Source organism: Macaca fascicularis, chromosome 2, assembly GCF_037993035.2.
Source record: "Macaca fascicularis isolate 582-1 chromosome 2, T2T-MFA8v1.1".
In the NCBI taxonomy this organism is placed as follows: Eukaryota; Metazoa; Chordata; class Mammalia; order Primates; family Cercopithecidae; genus Macaca; species Macaca fascicularis.
The window spans coordinates 13548710-13570445 of record NC_088376.1 but is presented as its reverse complement, the minus strand read 5'-3'; the positions used below and the strand labels follow the sequence as shown (position 1 = coordinate 13570445).

Genomic DNA, 21736 nt, shown 5'->3' with positions numbered 1-21736 from the left:
AATTTTTCACTTTTTTAAAAAATTGCATTAAGGAGGTCCAGTACATGCTAAGCCTCTAAGGTGAACAGCTGTGTATTTTTCAATAAGGAAGAGGTGGTAAAATAATAATAACATTTTGTTGCTTGAGTATTTACTGAATACCAGGTATCTCCCTATGGTTTTTACTTATGTTCATGACAATTTCATAATAACTAGATGAGGTAGTTGGTATCATATTCTTCGTTTTATAGATAAATAGATTAGAACATAGAGAATTATAAAAATTGTCCAAAGTCACAACTACTGAATCACCCAGCAATTGAGCCTAATTCTGATTGAAACTATTCAGTTACTTTTCCTTATCAAACATACAAGTAAACTGTTGTTAAAGTCAAATGGCAGTAAAGGCCTGAAAGTGAAAAAATTCTCCCCATTTTTCAACCCTGCTCCACAGAAAAACACATTTTTAATGATTTTGATTTTTTCCTGATATATATCTTCATATTTCTAAAAATGTGATTGTATTGGGTTTTTTAATTTATTAAGTTTAAACTTTATATACTTTCTGTTATCACATATATAAATTTATTTTGCCAATACACATCCTCATCCCAATTACTCTCTCCTCATTCTCTCCATTATAATTTTTACATTATTATGTCTATGCAAATGAAGTCTTTTGCCATTAATTAAGTGATTCTTTTTTTCTTTTCCCTATTTTTTAAATGTTGGACTAATATTTGTTTATTACTTCATTGACTTATTTAACTATTAATTCCCACAAGTTTCTTTTCAAATGTCCTAATAGATCTGTCAAAAGCGGGAAGTCTTTATATGCTCTGTATACCGCATCACTCTCCCCAGAGGTCATACTTTCTCTTTTTGTTTCAAGAGAAACCGGTTTCAGTCAGGCCTGCCCTGTAACTGTCATCTGAAGACCGCTTCACCACAATTCTGTGTTGGGTCCTATCCTTTCTGCATCCATCTCTTTCTCTTTCTATGCTTACTTACTAATTTTGGTAGTGAAATATCGAAAATACCATCTCTCTCGTAATTTCTTTAGAAAGGATATGAAAAGCAAGGATGTTGAGTTGGAGGAGTTTGTTATGTATTTTAATAATGAACTTCTTATCAGATATATGGTATCTGAAATATATGGTATTTGAAATTACTTACTCCTGTTCCATAGGTTGTTTTTTTCACTCTATTAAGATTGTTTCCTCTGGTGTACAGAACCTTTTTAGTCTGATGTAATACCATTTGTTGATTTATTCTTTTATTGGCTGTGCTTTTGGTGTCATGTTCATGGAATCATTATCAAGCCCAAGATCTTGAGGTTTTCTTCCTGTGTTTTCTTCTAGGAGTTTTACAGTTTCAGGTCTTACGTTTAAGTTTTTAATCCATTTTGAGTTGACTTTTGTGTATGATGTAAGATATGGGACCAATTTCATTCATTTGCATGTGGATATCTTGTTTTCCCAGGACCATTTGTTTAAGAGATTATCCATTCTCCAAATCTTAGTTAGCACTCTTGTCAAAGATCAGTAGACTGTATATGCATGGATTTGTTTCTGGGCTTTCTATTCTGTTCATTGGAATATATGGTTGCCTTTATACTAGTCCTCTATTGTTTTGATTACTGTAGGTTTGCAATATAATTTGAATCAGGAAGTGTGATTCCTCCAGCTTTGTTTTTCATTCTCAGAATGCTTTGTCTTTGGAATCTTTTCTGATCAATATGAATTGGAAAATTGTTTTTTCTATCTCTGTAAAAAATGCTATTGGGATTTTGACAGGAAATTTGCTGGATCTATAGATCACTTTAAGTGGCATGAAGATTTTAAAAACACTAAGTCTTTCAGTCTATGAAATATTTTTTTCATTTCTTTGTGTATTGTTTAATTTGTCATCAGTATTTTGTAGTTTTCAGCAAGTCTTTCACCTTCTTAGGTAATTTTATTCCGAAACATTTCTTTTTGGTGATGCTGTAGATAGGATTGTCTTCCAAATTTTCTTTTTAGATAGTTTAATTTTAGTGTATTTTGTAAAATGAGCTAAGGACTTGAATAGTATTTCTCTAAAGAAGACATGTAAATGGCCAATAGATATATGAAAAAAAATGTTCCCTGTCAGCAATCATCAGGAAAATGCAAATCAGTACCACAATTAAATATGACCTTATACCTGTTAGGATGGAGATCATAAAAAAGATGACAAATGTTGGCTAGATTGTGGAGAAATCAGAACCCTTTCACATTATTGGTGGGAATGAAAAATGGTGCATTTGCTTTGGAAAACAATATGAATACTCTCAAAAAAATAGAACTGCAATATGATCCAGCAATCTTCTGTATATTTATCCAAAAGAATTAAAATCAGGATCTCAAAGAATATTAGCACTCTAGTGTTTATTGCAGAACTATTCACAATAGCCAATATGTAGAAATAACCTAAGTGTCTATAGACAGAAGAATGGGTAAAGAAAATGTTGTGTAGACATACAATGGAATACTAATCTGCCTTCGGAAAAGGAAATTCTGAAATAAGAGACAACATACATGAACTTTGAGGACATTATGCTAAGTGAAATGAGCCAGTTACAGAAAGACAAAAACTGCATAATTCCACTTACAAGAAGTATCTAAAATAGTTTCATAGAATCAAAGAGTGGAATGGTGGTTGCCAGCGGGTGGAGATAGGGGCCAGCGGAACTGCTAACTCGCAGGCACAAAGTTGCAGCTAAGCAAGATGAGTAAGCTGTAGAAATACGCTGTACAGTATTGTGCCTATAGTTAACAATAATGGATTTTATAACTTAAAAACTTGTCAAAAAGGTAGATCTCATGTTAAATATTCCTATCATAATAAAACATGATTTTAAAAGGAATATGAAAAAAAGATTTTTTTGTTGTTATTTTCATTGATTTTGAATTCTCTGCTCTTAACTCTTACATTGTTGAGTAGTTTGGCCAATTAAGAATTCTAAATTGAAATCAGAATTTTAAAAATGATGCTTCATTCTTTTTTTAGTTTTCTTTGCTGTTACTAAAAATTCTATCCTATTCTGAATCCTGCTCCCTTACATGTGACCTAACTTTTTTTCTTTAAAATATTTTAGGATCTTCTCTTTATCCTCACTATTCTGAAATATCACTATGAGATCCACTGGGGGATGTACCTGTGTGTGTGTGTGTGTGTGTGTGTGTGTGTGTGTGTTTAGGAAAGATGTTTTTGTTTTTTGTTTTTATCTTGGAAGCTTAGTTAATCCTTTCCTTCTGGTGACTTCTGTCCTTCAATACTGAAAATCTTTATTGCATTATATTCAATAACTTTCTGCCTTCTGATTATTTTGCACTCTTCTTCTGGAATTCTATTAGTTGAAACTTCTTCATTTATTAAAGTACGTCTTTCTTTTTAATGTCTGTCTCTCTCACATGCACTCTCTTTTTCTCTCCCTCTCTCTGTTGGTTGCTGTAGTTCTGCTTTTTGGGAAAGCCGTTAAAATGTTTTACGTTAAAATCTTTCTATTTTTTTGAGAAGGTTCTTGATATAAAATCTTAATATCTATGAGGTTTTAAATATTATTATTTTTCAAAATAGCCTTTTATTATTGTAATATCTTCTCTAATCTCTTGTGGGATGTCATAGTTTTTGTTTTAAATTTGTTTTTACTTATCTAATTTATGCTCAATAATTTCCCCCCTGTTTCTTTTAGGTTTCTACTTTTCTTTTTGTTTTGGTCTCTGGGTTTTTTTATGTTGAAAACTTTTTTCAAATGTTGGTGCTCTTTGGCTGTGCATTTTAATTTTAAGAAGGAGGAACAAAGAAATTTACTAAAAGCTCTGTGTGTAGGCACATGACCTGTAAACTTTGTGGCTTCATTCTAACATGATTTGGATATGATAAAATGTTTATTGGGGAATTATTACTAAGTGTTACAGTCTGGAGATATTTTCTGTGAGACCATTTTGTTCTTGTAGAGAGGAATCTTCTCTTTACCTGAGGTGTGGAGTGGGTGATGGCCTTAGTTTTTAGTTTTCAGATTTGCAGGTAATCCACTGTGTCCAGATGCATGCCTCACGCAAACTTTCCACATGGCCTGGATCCTCCCAGTCCTATACCGTTCTCAGTTCTAAAGGTCAACTGCCCTTTCTCAGTGGTATCTCCTGCTGCAGAGACTTTACTTACAGCTATCATCATTCTGTTAACTCCAATTCTAATCATCCATTTGCTTTCCAGCTTCCAAAATTTTTGTTGAAACACCAATCCCTTGTCTACTACTGTCTTTTCTGATTCTCCTTTTGGTCTTCTTGGAATATTATGATGTTAAGTTCGTTATTTAATTATAGTTAATTGCAGAAAAAGAGATAAACACATACGGTTTACCAACCATGTTTAACAGTAATCCTTAGTGTTTCTTATTGCCTTTTAATATATGCTCTCCTTTTGCTGTACCATATTATTATTACAATTTGGTGTGTATTCTTCATTAAGTATAAGGTTTTTCATCGCTTTGATTCTTTACTCTTTAATAAGTACATTCTCAGAAACATTATCTTACTTTATTCATATAGAAATCCTTAGTATAAAGCATAAGTATATTATTCACCCTTGACAGATGGAAGGAACTACACTCTGAGAGTTTAATTAGCATGCCCAAGATCACACAGTCAGGTTTGCAGACTTCTCCTTTACAGAATATTGCCTCCATCCCCTCCAACTCTAAATAGTCTACTTTGTGGCAAATTTATGATATAAATAAAGGGAAGAAAGAGGTGGATTTCAAGCACTTAGTTTAAACACTTTTTGTCCCAAAGAAACTGAATTCTCAAAATTAGTTTGGGGTAATTTGATGATTTTAGTACATTGCATGATACACAATCACTACCACAGTGAACAATTGAGATTTGACTGCAATAACAACAGAATGTACATTGCATTGATGTTCGTAGAAACATTTAAAGAAGAAAATAATATGCCGGATGGTGAAGGAGAACTACAAAAATGAGGAGACACAGTTCACACATTTAGTTGCTTTCACAATCAATGTAAGGCAGAACTGCTCTGTGGCATGAACAAAATTGACAGCCACATCTACAGGGATTTCTCTACCTCTGGACCTAATTTAATGGAACTAATGCATATTTATTACAGCATGGCTCTCATTAAACAACAGCCTGGCCATTAGACATAAAATCCCTGCAAGCGACATGATTCATTTTCTACAAAGGACCGTTTCTGGCCACAGAGACCCTGCCGCATTTACACTGACAACTTCATGTGCTGTGAACTGGAGGGATGAGAGGCGGGGGCTCTTGGCCTTCTGTAGCCCAGTCTGTCTGTGAGTCTTCTGGTGGAGTCTAAGGAGGCCTGTATTGCTTTCCTGGAGGCAGACACCAAGGCTTGTCAGGGCTGACACCTACCTCCCAGGTCCCTTCTTGTCAGACGTTTGGGCTCTGTCAGCTGAGCTCTGGCTGAGATGACAGCTGATACCTTTTGCTTTGGAGAGTGCTTACTGGGCTGCAGAACTGACTCTGTGAAGGGTGCCCTGACACACCTTTACCAGCAGTCCCTAAACACTTGTCTCAGACTCACTGATTCTCAAGCTTTTGAATGATTCCTCAAGTCCTTAACCAAAAAATATTCCTTATCTTGCTGAATATTTAGCTGGCCAACCAGTTGATTGTGTGTTCTCTGTTAGGCTTTGCTTAAATACTGTCACCTCTATTACTACTTTTTTAAATCCAGAAAGACTTAATCTGCCCTATTTGTATGCCTTTAGTGTGCTATTTGTACTCTAGTACTTATTAGACCGTGGCTTACATGATGAGGATGGTAACGGTGTTGATGTCAATGGTGCTGTTGCTAGGATAGTGTATGCTTGAGAGACAGCCCTATGTTTCAATATTCTTTCTGGCCTTCACTTCGTCAAATTGTTTAACATCTTAATTTTTTCATCTGTAAAAGGGTGGAGACAATAATACTCTGTTTCCAATTTAAAAGATTAAGAATAAAAATGAATTGCATAAAGTGCCTGACACTAACATTGTTTTTATTTCCTTTCTCATTTCTGTATTACTTGCAAATTATTATGACAATCTTTCCTTTAAAACAAACCTAACTTTCTAGATCTCATGTAAGTGTGTGTATATATATGTGTGTGTGTGTATATATATATGTGTGTGTATATATATGTGTGTGTGTGTGTCTGTGTGTGTGTATCTTTATGAGTTTATCCTCTACTAGAAAAAAAATGCTGCTTTACCCTATGTTGGCTGCTTTCTGCCATGGGTCCAGGGTTGGGCTGACTCATCTTCATTTCCCGATGAGCTCCTCTTTTGGTCAGTTGTCATAATTAGTTTCAGCTGTAGGGTATGGTTGGCGATCATAAGATCAAGTTGGTGCTATCTGAGCTCATGATTTGTATGCTCACCAGCCAGGGAGAAGTCTTTTGAGAATTATAGTTTTATTTTCATAAACCCTGATCCTTAGGTCTCAATGATTTGCCCTGGGAGAAGATGACTGGGTTGCTGCTGTCTACCATCAATATCAAGGAGTGGTTCTACCCAGTTATAGCCATAACTACCACTTGTCTTGCATTTTACAGTTGTTATAATGCCTTCAAAGGTGCTGTCTGCTGCAAACCACACTACTGCCCTGGAGGTGGATCACATACCCACGTTACAGATGGAGACACTGAAGCTCAGAGGTGTATGAGATTAGCCCAAGAACACTCAGCTGATGCCAGCCTACGTCTCAGGTTTTCTGACTCCACATGGCTGCACAGTCTTAGTCTTCTCTATGCTGCTGTCGTGCTTTATATTTCTGGCACCCTCATCTTCTCATACTAATCTGACAGAGTCAGACTCAAGGGAACTCACAACACACTTGAAGGAAGTGAGTCATTCTCCTTGGAGCAAGTTGACCAAAAAGCATTTTACTTCAGACTATTTTCTTAGAGACACTCATGCCTAACTCCACCCCAGGGGCATGTTTCAGAAATGTGAGGGAGGGTTATAGCTTGAAAAAGCCCCCTTCGTGATTGTTATACATTACTCTAGGGGCAGCTCTCCCTCCACTCAATGCTTTTGGCCTTTTAGGAGAACATGTTTCCCCAATTACTCAAAGGCCAGGTCCTGAGAGAAAAATGTACTGCTGCGCATAGTGATTTATATTGATTCTTCCAACAAGTTGTAGAGAAGATTCATTTATCTGTTGGATAGTTGGGAGTTTATGGGGATTCTTACATTTTACCAAAGAGTACCTTTTAACCACTGAATTCCATTATTCTGTTATTTTTACCTCATCTCTTTAGGAAGGTACTCTCTTGTTGACTAAGGCTGTTTGCCACTGTTTACAACATAAATATATTCTCATAATTACAAAAGGAAGTGTAGGTTCCAGAAACCATGGGTCAGTCTGAAAAGAAAACCCAGGTCCAGCTGGGGTATTGAAAGTCAGAAAGAATCTCAAACCCAGGCTTGCACCAGAGACAGGGGGCCAGCAAGGGAAACTGGAAGTCCCTCAAGTACTCCAGACATGTGTGAATTTCTGTGAGTCTCTGGGTTGGTGTCTGGTGAGACATTTCATGTCAGGGTTTAAAGTGACAGCTGGTGTTTGAAGTCTGAGTCCATGGGCACAGCAAGGATATGAGACATTGGCGAATGGGCCCGGGGTCTCCTAATAGCCTTGATGAGAAGCCAGTCACAGTTTACACTATCCTTATTAAGAAAGTAAGTTGGGAGATCACCCCAGCTGGTGTTCTGGATTCTCAGTGGGTATTGAGTTTTACAGCCTCCAATCCCCATAGGCATTTGCCAACTAGATTTCTCAGAGATGCTTTTATCCATTTTGCTCACGGATAGCCTCTGAGATGGTGTGTATGAGGAATCATGGGGCTGCATTCTAAACATGGCAACCTTTACATGACCAATAAATACACCTGCTTGTCGGAGGCCAAAATTGGTCTCAGTGGATGTAATTGAAGTTGCTTTGTGTTTTGATTTTTCATCACTTTTTTTTTTTTTCAGTATAGCTAGCACTTACAGATAGTTTTAGTTGTATCTGACTTTGGGCCTTTAAGGGAGAGAAATGAGAAATAATTCAATTTTACTTTTGCTGCATAAATGAGAGCTGGAGCTTTGGGAATGAGTTAAGCAGTAATAACAGACAGCACTTGTTTCCTAAAAAGGCATTGCTGGAACAACAGCAACAACAAAACTATTGTAATGGAAGCCTGGGGTGACTTTAAGAAAGTGCTATGTGGGTTTTAGAAGAGTTTTGTTACCTGTAGTTCGAATAAGCAGTAAAATAAAAAAACTCGCTTTTACTAATTCCTCAATCTGTGTCTGTTGTTAACTGGGTTGTTCACAAGATACATCTGTAGCTGAGCCCTTTACTGCTCCATTTCTGTGCATCTGAATTCTGGCAAGCACATTTGCAGCACAGCTTCCTATCATTTTCAACAGAACCTTGTCTGGGCATAGAAAGAAGAGCAGAAATGTATTTTCATGAATAAATCCTAAAATATCTTGCTTTGGTGACCCATCATCCAGAGAGAACCTCTTCTCCCTCCACTGCCTCATTTCCTACCAATAATAGGACCAGTCAGGTCTGCTAATTCATCATCTTAGAACTATACCCCAAGAGGTTAAAACTTACTGAGTCCTTTTTAAAAAAAGCCCCCTAAATACTGAGAAGCAGAGCCATATCTCAGCACTTTGGCTCGAGAGAGAGGACATTGACTACAGATTCTCATCTTCTTCCTCTAGGTTATCTATTTATTGGTATCTTCCTCACAGAACAGCAATACTGGTTTCCTTTTTCCTTTCTCCTACAATCCAGCTGCTGAGATGGCTTCTCCCATTCATCTTCACTAATTAATTTATTTTTATAGTGTGATCTAGCTAGTTTTTCATTAGCCTTTCCAGAATATTGCCTTATTCTTTTCTAAGAGCAACTATATTATTTCTTCTCAGGAACTTCTATGTTGTTAATTTTTCTATTCAAAAAGTTATGTTGAATATAATAGCTACTTTTTCATGTAATTCTGAGCAAATATGCAGGAGGAAGGTGAGGGTGTTGTACAGTTCTAAACATGGGAATTCAGGTACTTTGGAATTCCTCAAAGAGTCTATATTTGCACCTGCTGTAATGCTGCTCTTCCCTCTGCAATATTGCCAACTCCTAGATTCACAGGGTCCCAGAGTCTAGAACTAGATAGATTTGACAGAGGATTAGCAAGTTCTGAGAGGCACAGGGTGCAGGTAAGAGAAGTAACTATCATTAATAGTTTTTTCCATGCAAGAAGATGGGAGATTCCTTCACCTTCAAAGGCTGTGTTTCTCAAATCACAAAGTGAACACAAATCACCTGGGGATATTATTAAAGTGTAGATTTTGGTTCAGATCCTCGGTGATTCTAATGCTGGTATTCCAGGGACCACATTTGGAATAGTAAGGTCTAAAGTTTCATTGTCCAATATGGTATCTACTGCCACATGCAGCTATTAAGCACCTGAAGTGTAACTAGTTCAAATTCGGATGTTCTATAAATGCAAAATACAAGATTTCAAGGATTCATCTTAAAAAGCATGGATATAAAATTTCTCATTGATATTTTACAATGATGACATGTTGATAATAGTTTGGCTCTGTTGAGCTTAATAAAATATATAATCAAATTCATTTTAGTTGCTTCTTTTAATTATTTAAAGCAGAACTACAAAATTTTAAATTACGTTTTTTTATAATTGTAATCCAGTGCTTCTCAGATTTTACTGTGCTTACCAACTACCCAAGATTATTGTTAAAAGCAGATTCTGATTGCTCAGTTTATATTTCTATGAACACGACTGCTTTACTTCTCTTTTCCTTCCATTTCATTGGCTATTGATAGCATTTAGCATATTTTATAACAGTGGCTCTCAAGCTTTATTGTGATTAATAGTCACCTGGTTGGCTTGTTAAACCGATGATTGCTGTTCTGCTCCCAGACTGTAATTGAGTAGTTCTGAATGAGGATCCAAGAATTACTATTCCTAGCAAGGTCCCAGGTGATACTGATGCTGCTTCATGGACCACACTTAACAGCAACAAAACCCTAAAACTCGTTCCTCTCTTGCCTGTTCAGTCGCACTTAGTATCTTCTGTCCCTCTGTTTTGCAGTATAGTCTGTGAACGTATTTTTTTATATTCCGCTCTACTCACACCAATGTCCATTCATACTGTGGCAATGTCCATTCACCCTGTGACATGGTAAAGTCCTTGAAGGGAAATGTTGTACCTGTTTGTCTTGGTACCACCAAAGCACCTACTTCAACAATTAGCTTGTTAAATTGAAATACATTAGATTTAATGAAGTAATTCACCTTTCTTCTTTATTCTCTTATTAGAAGTTCTGACAAGCACAAATATTAAAATGTTAATGAAAGAAAACAGGTATAAGGGTTGATGTGTCAATTAATCTATTGATTTACTAATTATTGGGTAAATTGTTTGCTTTCTGTTCTTTATTATTTTAACTCAATGGATATTTTTAAACACTGAAATGCTGATGATTAGGGCAATCAGTTAGTCTGGTTTCAGATGATAAGTTAATTGGAAGGTTAGAACAACACTATCAAGTACACCTAGGAAATTAAAGCTATGACGTCATGGTAGCCCAGAAGTAGGAGATAAGCTAACCCTTTAAATTATGCTGATTAAAGCCTTACTGCCCAAAAAGTTCTCCTTAGACCAGTAGCATCAGCAGAGTGGAGGTAAGAGAAGTAACTATCACTAATAGCTTTTGCCATGCAAGATGAGAAATAACGTCCTACCACATGGATTTCAATACCTTCAAAGGCAGTGTTTCTCAAATCTCAAAGTGTACACAAATCACCTGGGGATATTATTAAAATGTAGATTCTGACTCAGATCCTAGGTGATTCTGATGCTGGTAATCTGGGGACCACATTTGGAATGATCCCTGAAACATTGTTACAAATGCATCATCTCAGGCAAAATACCTGAATATATCAATCAGCATCTGCTCTGAACAAAGATCTTGGGTAATTGGTAAGCACGTTAACATTTGAGAAGCCCTGGATAGAAAGTTAAGGGCAGAATCAGGTGCTATATAAGCCTGAGTTTGACTCTGGGCCTCTTTCCTCCCTTCCCTAAGAGAAGTGTCAGCATTTGGCCTAAGACAAGTCAGATGGCAGAATGGAGGAGGCAGATGCCCCACACAGATGGAAATACATTGCACGGGGATATGCAGACCACAGCAGAGCTCCTCCAATCTGCAACAGCCTTGTTCACAACAGGACCAAATCTCTCCAAGATTTGTGGCTAGGAGAATTGAAAGAAAAAGAGACTCTTAATATGATGGTAAGGCTTTAGCTGTCAAGCAGCAGGATGCTGCTCCTCCTTGACAGCATGAAAGGAAGCTCAGCGCTACCAGCCTACCTGTCTGGGAGCCACCTGTCATGTAGGAGTAGGAAGCAGATTTACTGCCAGAATTTGGGCAAAGCTGCATCCCCTCTCTCCAAAATCATGGGGATGAGATAAGTAAAGTGTAGGACTGAGCTTGCAGGGATGATGCCATCATGTAAACTTGTAAACATCTACCTTAATACATCTTTTTTTTTTTTTTTTTTTAAATAAGAGGGAGGCATGTGAGGCAACTTCAATAAGTTGAAACACTTGTTATTTTGAAAGATAGTTGTAATGGTAGCTCTGATATGTGAAAGTTAATACACTTGACATAATGCAATATTTGAGTGTTGGTGGTTTGGAGAGGAGTCCATTAAGTAAACCACACACTTTTTAAGTTATTGACCACAGTAACCCTGGGTCCTCCATTTGATGAGTGGAGATTACAGATCTCAGTCCAAATAGATATTCTTGAACATATCCTTTCAGAAATTGTTAAATGGGTTATTCTTTCCTTCTGTAAGTCCTCTAATACTTTAATATGTATGTTTTAATATGTATTCATTCAACCAGTTGTATAAATAAACATTAATTGAGCAATGGCTATTTAGGCACTAATCTTGGGGCTAAGGAAATACACACGGACAGGCAACATCTTTGACCTTGAGCTATTATATCATGGTTCAGAGAGAGTGACAAAAACATTAACAGGCAGCACAGAGCTGTCAGTGATAGGATAGAGGACGTACTGCCTAATGTGAATATAGGCATAACAGAAAATGATGATGACATTAATGTGTGTCTAATATTTATTACATGTCAAGAACTATGCTAAGTACTATCCATAACTAAACTCATTTATTTTTTATCATAACCATATAAAGTAAATATTACTATTCCCATTTCTTAGGGTAAAAGTAATAAAGCGCAGAAAGATTAAGTAGTTTGCTGAAAGTCACACAGCTAGAGTGGCAGGAATAGACAAACTTTAAAACTAAGGTAATATTGTTTGGAAATAAGATACTGAGGTCCAGAGATAGAAAATTAAATGCATAAAATTACATTAAAATGAACATTTACTAATGGTCTGTTATTACCAGGAACTGTGCTAGATCTGGAAAGTAACAAAGATAGATAAGACACTGTTTCACTAATCAGGAGTTCATCAATAGGACATATAGGCCGGGCGCCGTGGCTCATGCTTGTAATCCCAGCACTTTGGGAGGTCGAGGCAGGCAGATCACAAGGTCAAGAGATCGAGACCATCCTGGTCAACATGGTAAAACACCGTCTCTATTAAAAATACAAAAATTAGCTGGGCGTGGTGGCATACGCCTGTAGTCCCAGCTAGTCAGGAGGCTGAGGCAGGAGAATCACTTGAACCCGAGAGGTGGAGGTTGCAGTGAGCCGAGATCGTGACACTGCACTCCAGTCTGGTGACAGAGCAAGACTTCCACTCCCCGCCCCCAAAAAGAAAAAAAAAAAGATATATAAACACACATCGGGATATATTGTGGTAAACTGTTCTAAGTTTGCTGATGCATGTATGTGCAAGATACTGAGGACATAAAAATAAGGGAGTGATTAACTCCATTCTGGATGTGGTCAAGGAAGACTTAAGAGGAGGTGATATGTCAGCTGCGCTTTGAGTTGTGAATAGGAATTTGCCAGGTAGAGGCATTTCAGGGAAAGGAAACAACAGGTTAAAAGAAAAGCAAGGACATTAAAGAGCAAGATAAAGGAGGTTTCTTTATACAATTCAGTTGAGTATCTACTCTATATAAGCAGCTGTAACACCTGGTATAGATGTAAAACAATGAAGAAAAAGAGTCCTTGGAGTCTGCAAAGAAGGTTACTATTCCTCATCTTTATGCCTGGCAAGGGTACAATGGCAGAGTGTGGTTAGACACTGCACAAGGAATACAGTCTTCCATCTCTTGAACCTCCTGATCCTAGTAAAGTAGTGGTAACAGATTTGGAACAGGTAAGTACATAAAGAAAAAGAATAGAAGACAGAATTTCAGGGAACATAGGACTATAACAATAATTTAAAGATAAAAAATGTACAAGGAGTCGTACCAGATTGTTATGAATGAAGATACAACCCATTCTCTTGTAGAAGGAAAGCATGGGATAAGGTAACATGGTGCCCAATCCAGGAAAGTTTAGTGATGAGAATATTCCAATTAATGTAAATGGAATGTCTGAATTGAGCCTCATACAGAAGACATCTAATGAATTGTAAAAGATATCCTCAACATTCTACATTAAATGCCATAGGTCACATCAACTAGAAGCTGCAACTCTAAAACCAGAATAAATTCCCAGTAAGCAAGAAGAAACTGATCTTCATTCATTTTATGATAAAATAAAAATTATGTTTACCTTATCATTCAGGCCTTGAGGAAGGACAGAGGCAAATGTACAGACCAACTCTAGCAACTTCCAAGATTCTAAGACGATGCTGAATATCTGTATTGAATGTATTTTCTCTAGCTGTGGACATTCATATGTGTATATGTCTTTCTTTCTGATTTTGATTTTTACTCATATTTAATACCACATTATGATTGTTATATATTTAGTGGAATGAAGCAATTCAAATAAACAGGCGTTGGGAGGGCTATGGGTGGCCACATGAAGTCAGGCGTCCTGGGATGTCGGTGAGGAAAGATCCTGGCTGGGCCCTGGCTAGGCTGACACCTGTAGGCGCTGCCACGGGAGGAGTCTGGGACTCAGTGAGAGTTGCCCCGGGAATGCATCAGCTGGCACAAGACAGCTTGAGGGGCCTGTCAGCCATAGAAGTGCCAGTCAGGTGTCACAGAAACAGCCCAGCGTGGCCAGGGTGCAAAACCTCAAGTTCAAGTGGAGAAGAGGAAGCTGAAAACTGAAATATTAATGCTAAACATGGGAGGACCTGAAACCCTCGGACATGTTCATGACTTCCTTCTGAGGCTCTTCTTGGACCAAGACCTCATGACACTTACTGTTCAAAATAAGTTTACACCATTCTTTTCCAAACGCAGAACCTCCAAGATTCAAGGGCAGTACCACAGAATTGGAGGTGGGTTTCCCATCAAGATGTGGATTTCCAAGCAAGGAAAAGGTATGGTGAAGCTGCTGGATGACTTGTCCCCCCACACAGCCCCTCACAAATACTTTATTGGATTTTGGCATTTCCATTCTTTACCAAAATAAGCAAATGAAGAGATGGAGAGAGATGACCTGGAAAGGGCTATTGCTTTCATGCAACATCCACAGTACAGTTGCTGTACCACAGGCAGCAGCTTAAATGCCATTTAAAGATCAGATAATAGAGTGGGACAGAAGCTTACAATGAAGTGGAGCACTATCGGCAGGTGGCCCACACATTGCCTCCTCACCCATTGCTTTGCTGACCACATTCTGAAAGAGCTGGATCATTTTCCACTGGAGAAGAGAAGTGAGTTGGCCATTCTCTTTTCTGTTCACTTTTCTGCCAATATCCGTGTTCAACAGAGGAGACCCCTATTCTTAGGAGTTGTGTACCACTATCCAAAGAGTCATAGAAAGGCTGGGTTACTGCAACCCTTACCAGCTGGTGTGAGAATTCAAGGTTGGTTCAATGCCCTGGTTGGATCTTCAAACAGATAAAATCTATCAGAGGGCTTTCTGAGAGGGGGAAGAAGAATATCCTCTCAGTTTTGATAGCATTTACCAATGATAACACCAAAATGCTGTAGAAACTGGATATCGAGTACTCTCAGGTTTTAGACCATGAGTGTGGAGTTGAAAACATCAGAAGAGGAGCCTTTTAATGAAAACCCAGTATTCCCTAAGGCCCTGACTGACTTGGTGCACTCACGTATCCAGTTAAATGAGCTGTTTTCCGCAGAGTTGACTCTGAGTTGTCAGCTCTGTGTAAATCCTGTCTGCAGGGAGATTAAATTCTTCACCAATTCTAAATTGTCTGCAGGGAGATCAGATTCTTCACCAACCAGCATCTGTGACTCCCCAAAGGTGTACCTCATGGGATTAGGCACATGCCCAACCTCCATCTCCTGCCCATGTGGAGAGGCATGTTATTTAGAGATTAAGGAAGGAAGTCACCTTAGCATATGTACAGTCTTTGGGCACAAATTATGTGTTTTCTTGAGGATTGGACTATAGTGATGAATTTCTATTTTTATATAACTATACAGTGGGCATTGATATTTTCTCTCTCTAGGTATAAATTACTAATTTGTAATGTTCAATAAGACATTCAGTAAAAAAGTGTAAAAATTTATCTTATGAGACACACACCTATTTTAAATACAGATTTTTATTTTATTGCCTAAAAACCTCCTGTAAAGGTATGGAGTCCCCTCTGTGGGCTGTCAGTGTGAATGGGATCTGTTCAGTCTTGAGCATAAAATTGTAGTTATTAAAATAAACATAGTTGAGTATTTGAAGTGAATTCAAAAAAGAAATGTTACTTAATCTTTCCCTAAGTCTGTGGGTTCTAGAATGCCAGCAAGGCCATTTGGCTACCTACAATGACTGCTGTTGCCAGCGAGGCCGCCATTCATTAGTCATTTGATATTTGTGTGTCTCTCACTTTCCTCAGTATAAAATTGAATCAAGTACATATTTCAGAAGTAATCTGAAATTCTCTAGGCACCCAAGGCTAATAAATGTTATACATGCTTTGGTGGGTGTCTGTGGTTGCACAGGAAAGGGGTTCCTATCCTCAAGGACAGCACTACTGGGAAATGATAAGGATGGTGTTCATCCTTACATCTCCTTCAGGGACCATCACAAGCCTTTGCATCCAGCATCTTGTTTATCTTAGTTGAATGTCTCCTTTCTGTACATTTCTTTTAAGATTTACTTTATATGGTCAACTATACTTTGTAAGCTTGAATTATTTCTTAATTTACTATTTTTTATTATAAAAATTGTCAGGGGAACCAGCCCCCAGTATTTCAACATAGGTTCTTTTCTATTTTCCCTAAGTGTCAGCTGGTCTGAGAAATAAAGAGAAAGAGTACCAAAGAGAGAAATGTTACAGCTGGGCCTCTGGGGGTGACATCACCTATTGGTAGGTTCCATGATGCCCACATAAGCCGCAAAACCAGCAAGTTTTTATTAGAGATTTCAGAAGGGGAGAGGGGTACAAACAGGGAGTAAGACACAAAGATCACATGCTTCAAAGGGCAATAAAAGATCATAAGGGCAGAAGGGCAGAGCAAGATCACAAGGCCAGGGTGAAATTAGAATTACTGATGAGGTTCCATGTCCTGCTGGGCACATGCTGTCTTGATAAACATCTTAACAGGAAACAGAGTTTGAGAGCAGAGCAGACAACGGGTTTGACTATAATTCACCAGGTTGGAATTTCCTAATCCTAGCAAGCCTGAGGGCACTACAGGAGGCCAGGGCATATTTCATCCCTTATCTTCAACCGCATAAGACAGACATTCCCATCGTGGCTGTTCATAGACCTACCCTTCAGAATGCATTCCTTCCCCAGCGTTATTCCTTGTGGGGAAAAGAATTCAGTGATATTTCTCCTATTTGCTTTCTGCAAGAAGAAAAATATGACTCTGTTCTGCCTGGCCCCACAGGCAGTCAGACCTTATGGTTATCTTCCTTGTTCCCTGAAAATCGCTGTTATCCTGTTCTTTTTGAGGGTGCCCAGATTTCATATTGTTCAAACACACGTTTTACAAACAATTTGTACAGAAAATGCAATCATCACAGGGTCCTGAGGCAACATACATCCTCAGCTTTTGAAGATGATGGGATTAAGAGATTAAAGACAGGCATCGGAAATTATGAGAGTATTGATTGGGGAAGTGATAAATGTCCATGAAATCTTCACAATTTATGTTCAGAGATTGCAGTAAAGACAGGCATAAGAAATTATAAAAGTATTAATTTGAGGAACTAATAAATGTCCATGAAATCTTCACAATTTATGTTCTTCTGCCACGGCTTCAGCCAGGCCCTCCGTTCAGGGTCCCTGACTTCCTGCAACAAAAAATTATAGCCAAATAGGACATGTGAAAAATACAGAAAATAAAAATAACCGGTCTAATGTAACACTGTTATCATATTATTGCATTTCATACCAATCTTGTCCTGTAGATATTTTTAATGCCATTGTCACCTTGGATTTGTGAGTGAAAAGTTGTTATAAAAATGTAAAAATAATGTCATATCAGAATCTGATCTTCTATATTTGGATTTAAGTAGATTAAAAGATCTTTGATGGATCTATGAAGAATTTTTAATGATCACTTTCTCTTTCCTCCAAGCCCTAAAACTTTGTTCTTCAAAAAAGCACTTCTTTGATTTTTTATAAGCTAGTTTACAAAGTGGAAATATTTGTGAATTCATAAATCTTATATATTGAGAATTTGCTATGTTAATAAATATTATGACATCAATTAATAAATAAACATATGAAAGTAGAGATATCGCCAGGCTCAGTGGCTCATGCCTGTAATCCCAGCACTTTGAGAGGGGGAGGCGGGCAGATCACTTGAGGTCAGGAGTTCGAAACAAGCCTGGCCAACATAGCGATACCCGATCTCTATCAAAAATCCCCCACCAAAAAAATTAGCTGGGTGTGATCTCAGCTACTCAGGAGGCTGAGGCAAAAGGATTGCTTGAACGGAGGAGGTGGAGTTTGCAGTGAACTGAATGTCACCACTGCACTCTAGCCTGGGCAACAGAATAAGAGTCTGTCTAAAAAAAAAAAAAAAGTGGATACATCATGTATCCACTAAAATGTTTTAAGAGAAGAAGACGTTTTCAAAATTGTTTAAATGTAATGGACATGTACAAATCGAAAACACAGCAAAATAATCAAAGTAGAGAGCAATGGCAGAAAAACAACTTAAAATAAAAAAATAGAAATTGTGTTTTAATAATATACATTAAAGTTCCTGAGTCATTCTAGAGAGCAAAGAATTTATGAATATAACTGATAGAAATATTCATTTGTATCAATGTACTTTTGGAAAGTTTACCTATAAACATTTATTCATCCAATCATGTGTTCATTTATTCAGTAACTTTTCAATAAGTGCCTTTGATGTGCCAGTCACCAACTGTTCTGAATACATCAGAGAACAAGACAAATAATGCAATTGTCCTACATTTGCAGAGAAACAGCTAATAAATAAATAAAGAAAATAATAACAGACTATGATAGATGATAATAAAAAGGAATTACAAAATGTACTTATTAGGTAGTTATAACCACTTAAGTCACTCTAAAACTTAGTGGCTTAGAACAACTAGAAATTATTGAACACACAATACTAGGGTTTGGCAATTTGTCCTGGGCTCTGTGAGACAGTTCTGCGTATCTGGGCCAGGCTCAATGGAGTTTGGCCATATCTCATTCGTGCTTCTGCAGACAGCTGCGACATTGGTTTAGGGTTGGCAGGTCCAAAACAAGTCAGCTGTGATGGCTCATCTGCATTCTACATGGTTGTACATCCTCCAGCAGGCTACCTGGGACTTACTCATTTGGTGATGGTGCTGAAATCTCAAAAAAGAGGATGAAAGCTTGTAATGCCTCTTGAGGCCCAGACTTGAAACCCAGTAGACTCCAGCTACTGATGGCAGAAGCTCCTAAGAATTGAGGTCATTTTTGCAGTTAACACAGTAGGATAGAACACCCAGGACTAAGTTGATAATTGTAATGTTTGGAGTTTGGTTATAAACTTCTTATAAGCAAAGAAATCAGGAGAGGATGATGTTCTAGGAGTCTCTAGAGGAGAGCTAGAAATAAAATAATTGAAACTAATGAAGTGAAACAGATACAAAGAGTACAGATAAGGAGCTCAAAATTAATGGTAACTTTTACAGGCTATAAAGGAGAAAAGAATATGAAGTACAAAATGTTGGAAAATTGTCCCAGAGTTTGCTAAAATTACCAACAAATAAAAACTCATTGGTCCTTCTGGTCTTTTATTTTTTCACCAAATCACCTGTATTAAAACTGTGAATTAGTTATGTTCTTGTATTTTGCACTGTTTATCAAAAAATAAAGCTATATAATTACTCAAGGGAGAGGAGAATGTTCAAGAGTATCCAGGAGGAAAAAAAAATGTCAGTAGGAAAGAAAAAGCTTGTTTGATTTGATTGATTGCATCTGAATTTAACTGAAGAATGTAGAAATTTAAAAATATTAGACTACTCCAAAAGTTGCAATCTGTTACTTCCTTTCACATCTATTGTATATGTGTATGTATATATGTATATGTATGTATATTTTTCTATACATATATATGCATATAGGCATATCACATGTATATGTATATGTGTTATATACATATAAAACCTTGCACTGTGTTCCTGGAAAAGCCACAGACACTCAATGCCAGGCTGTGAAAGCAGCCGAAATGGGGGCTGCACCCTGCAAAGCCATAAGAGCAGAGCTGCCCAAGGCTGTGGGAGCCCACTTCTTGCATTTCTTCCATTTGAAACAGGTGTATTTCAAATGGAAATGGCCAATTTCTTCCATTTGAAACGTGTGTATTTACCTAAAGCCTGTAACCCCATTGTACCTAGGAAGTAACTAAAGTTCTTTTGATTTTACAGGCTCATAGGCTGTAAAGTTATGCAATGTTTTACGTTGGCTACATCTTTCTAAATTTCTCACTGACGTATTGCCATGTCTACATAGGCCCAAACTTTAACTGACCCAGAAACTCAACAGAAATGCCAAAGACAATCATGTAAAAGTTTTCTTAATGTTAACCTACCTTCTAAAAGATATTTTTTTCAAAATAGCAGAATCTAAAGGTAAATAATTACTTACAAGGCAGGGACTTGCCTTGTCTCTAGTGAGACTTTGGACTTCTGAGTTAATACTGAAATGAGTTAAGACTTTAAGGGACTGTTGGTTGGAAGGGCATGATTGTGTTTTGAAATGTGAGGACATGAGATTTGGGAGGGGCCAGGGGCAGCATGATATGGTTTTGCTGTGTCCCCACCCAAATCTCATCTTGAATTGTAGTACCCATAATCCCCATGTATCATGGGAGGGACCTAGTGGCAGGTAATTGAATCATGGGGTGGTTACCCTCATGTGGTTCTCGTGATAGTGAGTGAGTTCTCACGAGATTTGATGGTTTTATAAGAGGCTTTTCCTTATAAACTTCTCTCTCTTCTGCCACCATGTGAAGGACATGTTTGCTTCCCCTTCCACCGTGATTGTAAGTTTCCTGAGGCCTCCCCAGCCATGTGGAACTGTGAGTCAATTAAACTTCTTTCCTTTATAAATTACTCAGTCTTGGATATTTCTTCACAGCAGTGTGAGAACGTACTAATAAATATGCGTATGTATATATGCACATGTATGTATATAATATCTATTTCTATACACATATATGCATAACACATGTATATGTATATGTGTTTATATCCCTTTAATTGAATACAATTCATTTTGGGAAATGTGCAATTACTTTTTTCTAGCCTTCAACTGGTCGACTTTATTCCACTTTCTGTTGTGATTTGTTGTTGGTGGTGTGACCTATTGCAGACTGCTTTCAGAAGTTTGATCACTGGTATTACTCAAGCATTATGACTGAGCCCAGAATGATGTGTTCTGTGGTGTTAGACATCCAATATTATGATAAATAGCTCTGTGCTCTAAAAGAGAAAGAAACATTTCAATCCAATATAAATGAAGAGACCCTGGCCTTGCCTGATTTTCTAGACAAACAGAGTTTGCTTTCTAGCTCTGATGAAAGGGCAGATTTTGAAATGGAATTAAGAAGCTCACATACACACCTGAGTCAGACTCATACCCATGCATCAGTGATTTAACTATGATGGAGTTCCTGTTGTTTATATTGCCTGTTCACATACAAGGTAAACTCAGTTTATTCTAAACACTCTGTGTCAGAAAGAATGAAACAAATGTATAGAACTGAACTCTATGGCCCAAAATAGTTCCTCCTCTCTTCTAAAAGATAAAAATGTAGATTACTTGTTTCATGTATAGTTCATCTCCTGTCACAACTGAAACGAAGGAAAAGTAACTCCATTTCTCTGACAATTTATATCTATAATATTATGCTCAAATAGTCAAAGCTTCTCATTTAAGCATCATATGAATTTTTATGAAGATACTCATGAAGTTATTATTTGAATAAACAAATAATTGAATAATTTAGCACTTCCTGATGTGTTATGATATATTTGTTTATTATATGCTCCATGAACAAAATAAAGTTTCCATCATTAGAAAAACCTGAGAATTTCTGTATAGTACACATCGGCATAATAAAAGTTTTAAGAAATTCCTTATTAAAGAAATCTGATAACTATTGTATGTTAGAATGTTTACATGCTTT

General features: G+C 37.3%; 2 long non-coding RNA genes and 1 pseudogene across 3 annotated transcripts in view; 2 read left to right on the top strand and 1 right to left on the bottom strand.

The window, feature by feature from the left end:
* The first annotated feature begins 14219 nt into the window (after positions 1–14219).
* LOC102137693 (ferrochelatase, mitochondrial pseudogene) lies at positions 14220–15542 on the top strand (annotated as a pseudogene).
* Positions 15543–18376: 2834 nt separating this feature from the next.
* The window catches only part of LOC123571921 (uncharacterized), a 508559-nt gene continuing 505199 nt past the window's right edge, over positions 18377–21736 (bottom strand). The window contains exon 4 of the long non-coding RNA XR_006696249.2: positions 18377–19151. This is a non-coding gene — a long non-coding RNA (uncharacterized lncRNA). The remainder of the gene's footprint in view (positions 19152–21736) is intronic.
* Positions 20536–21736, top strand: part of LOC123571920 (uncharacterized) — a 112789-nt gene continuing 111588 nt past the window's right edge. For both annotated transcript variants that reach the window (XR_010584876.2, XR_012430601.1), the window contains exon 1: positions 20536–20626. This is a non-coding gene — a long non-coding RNA (uncharacterized lncRNA). The remainder of the gene's footprint in view (positions 20627–21736) is intronic.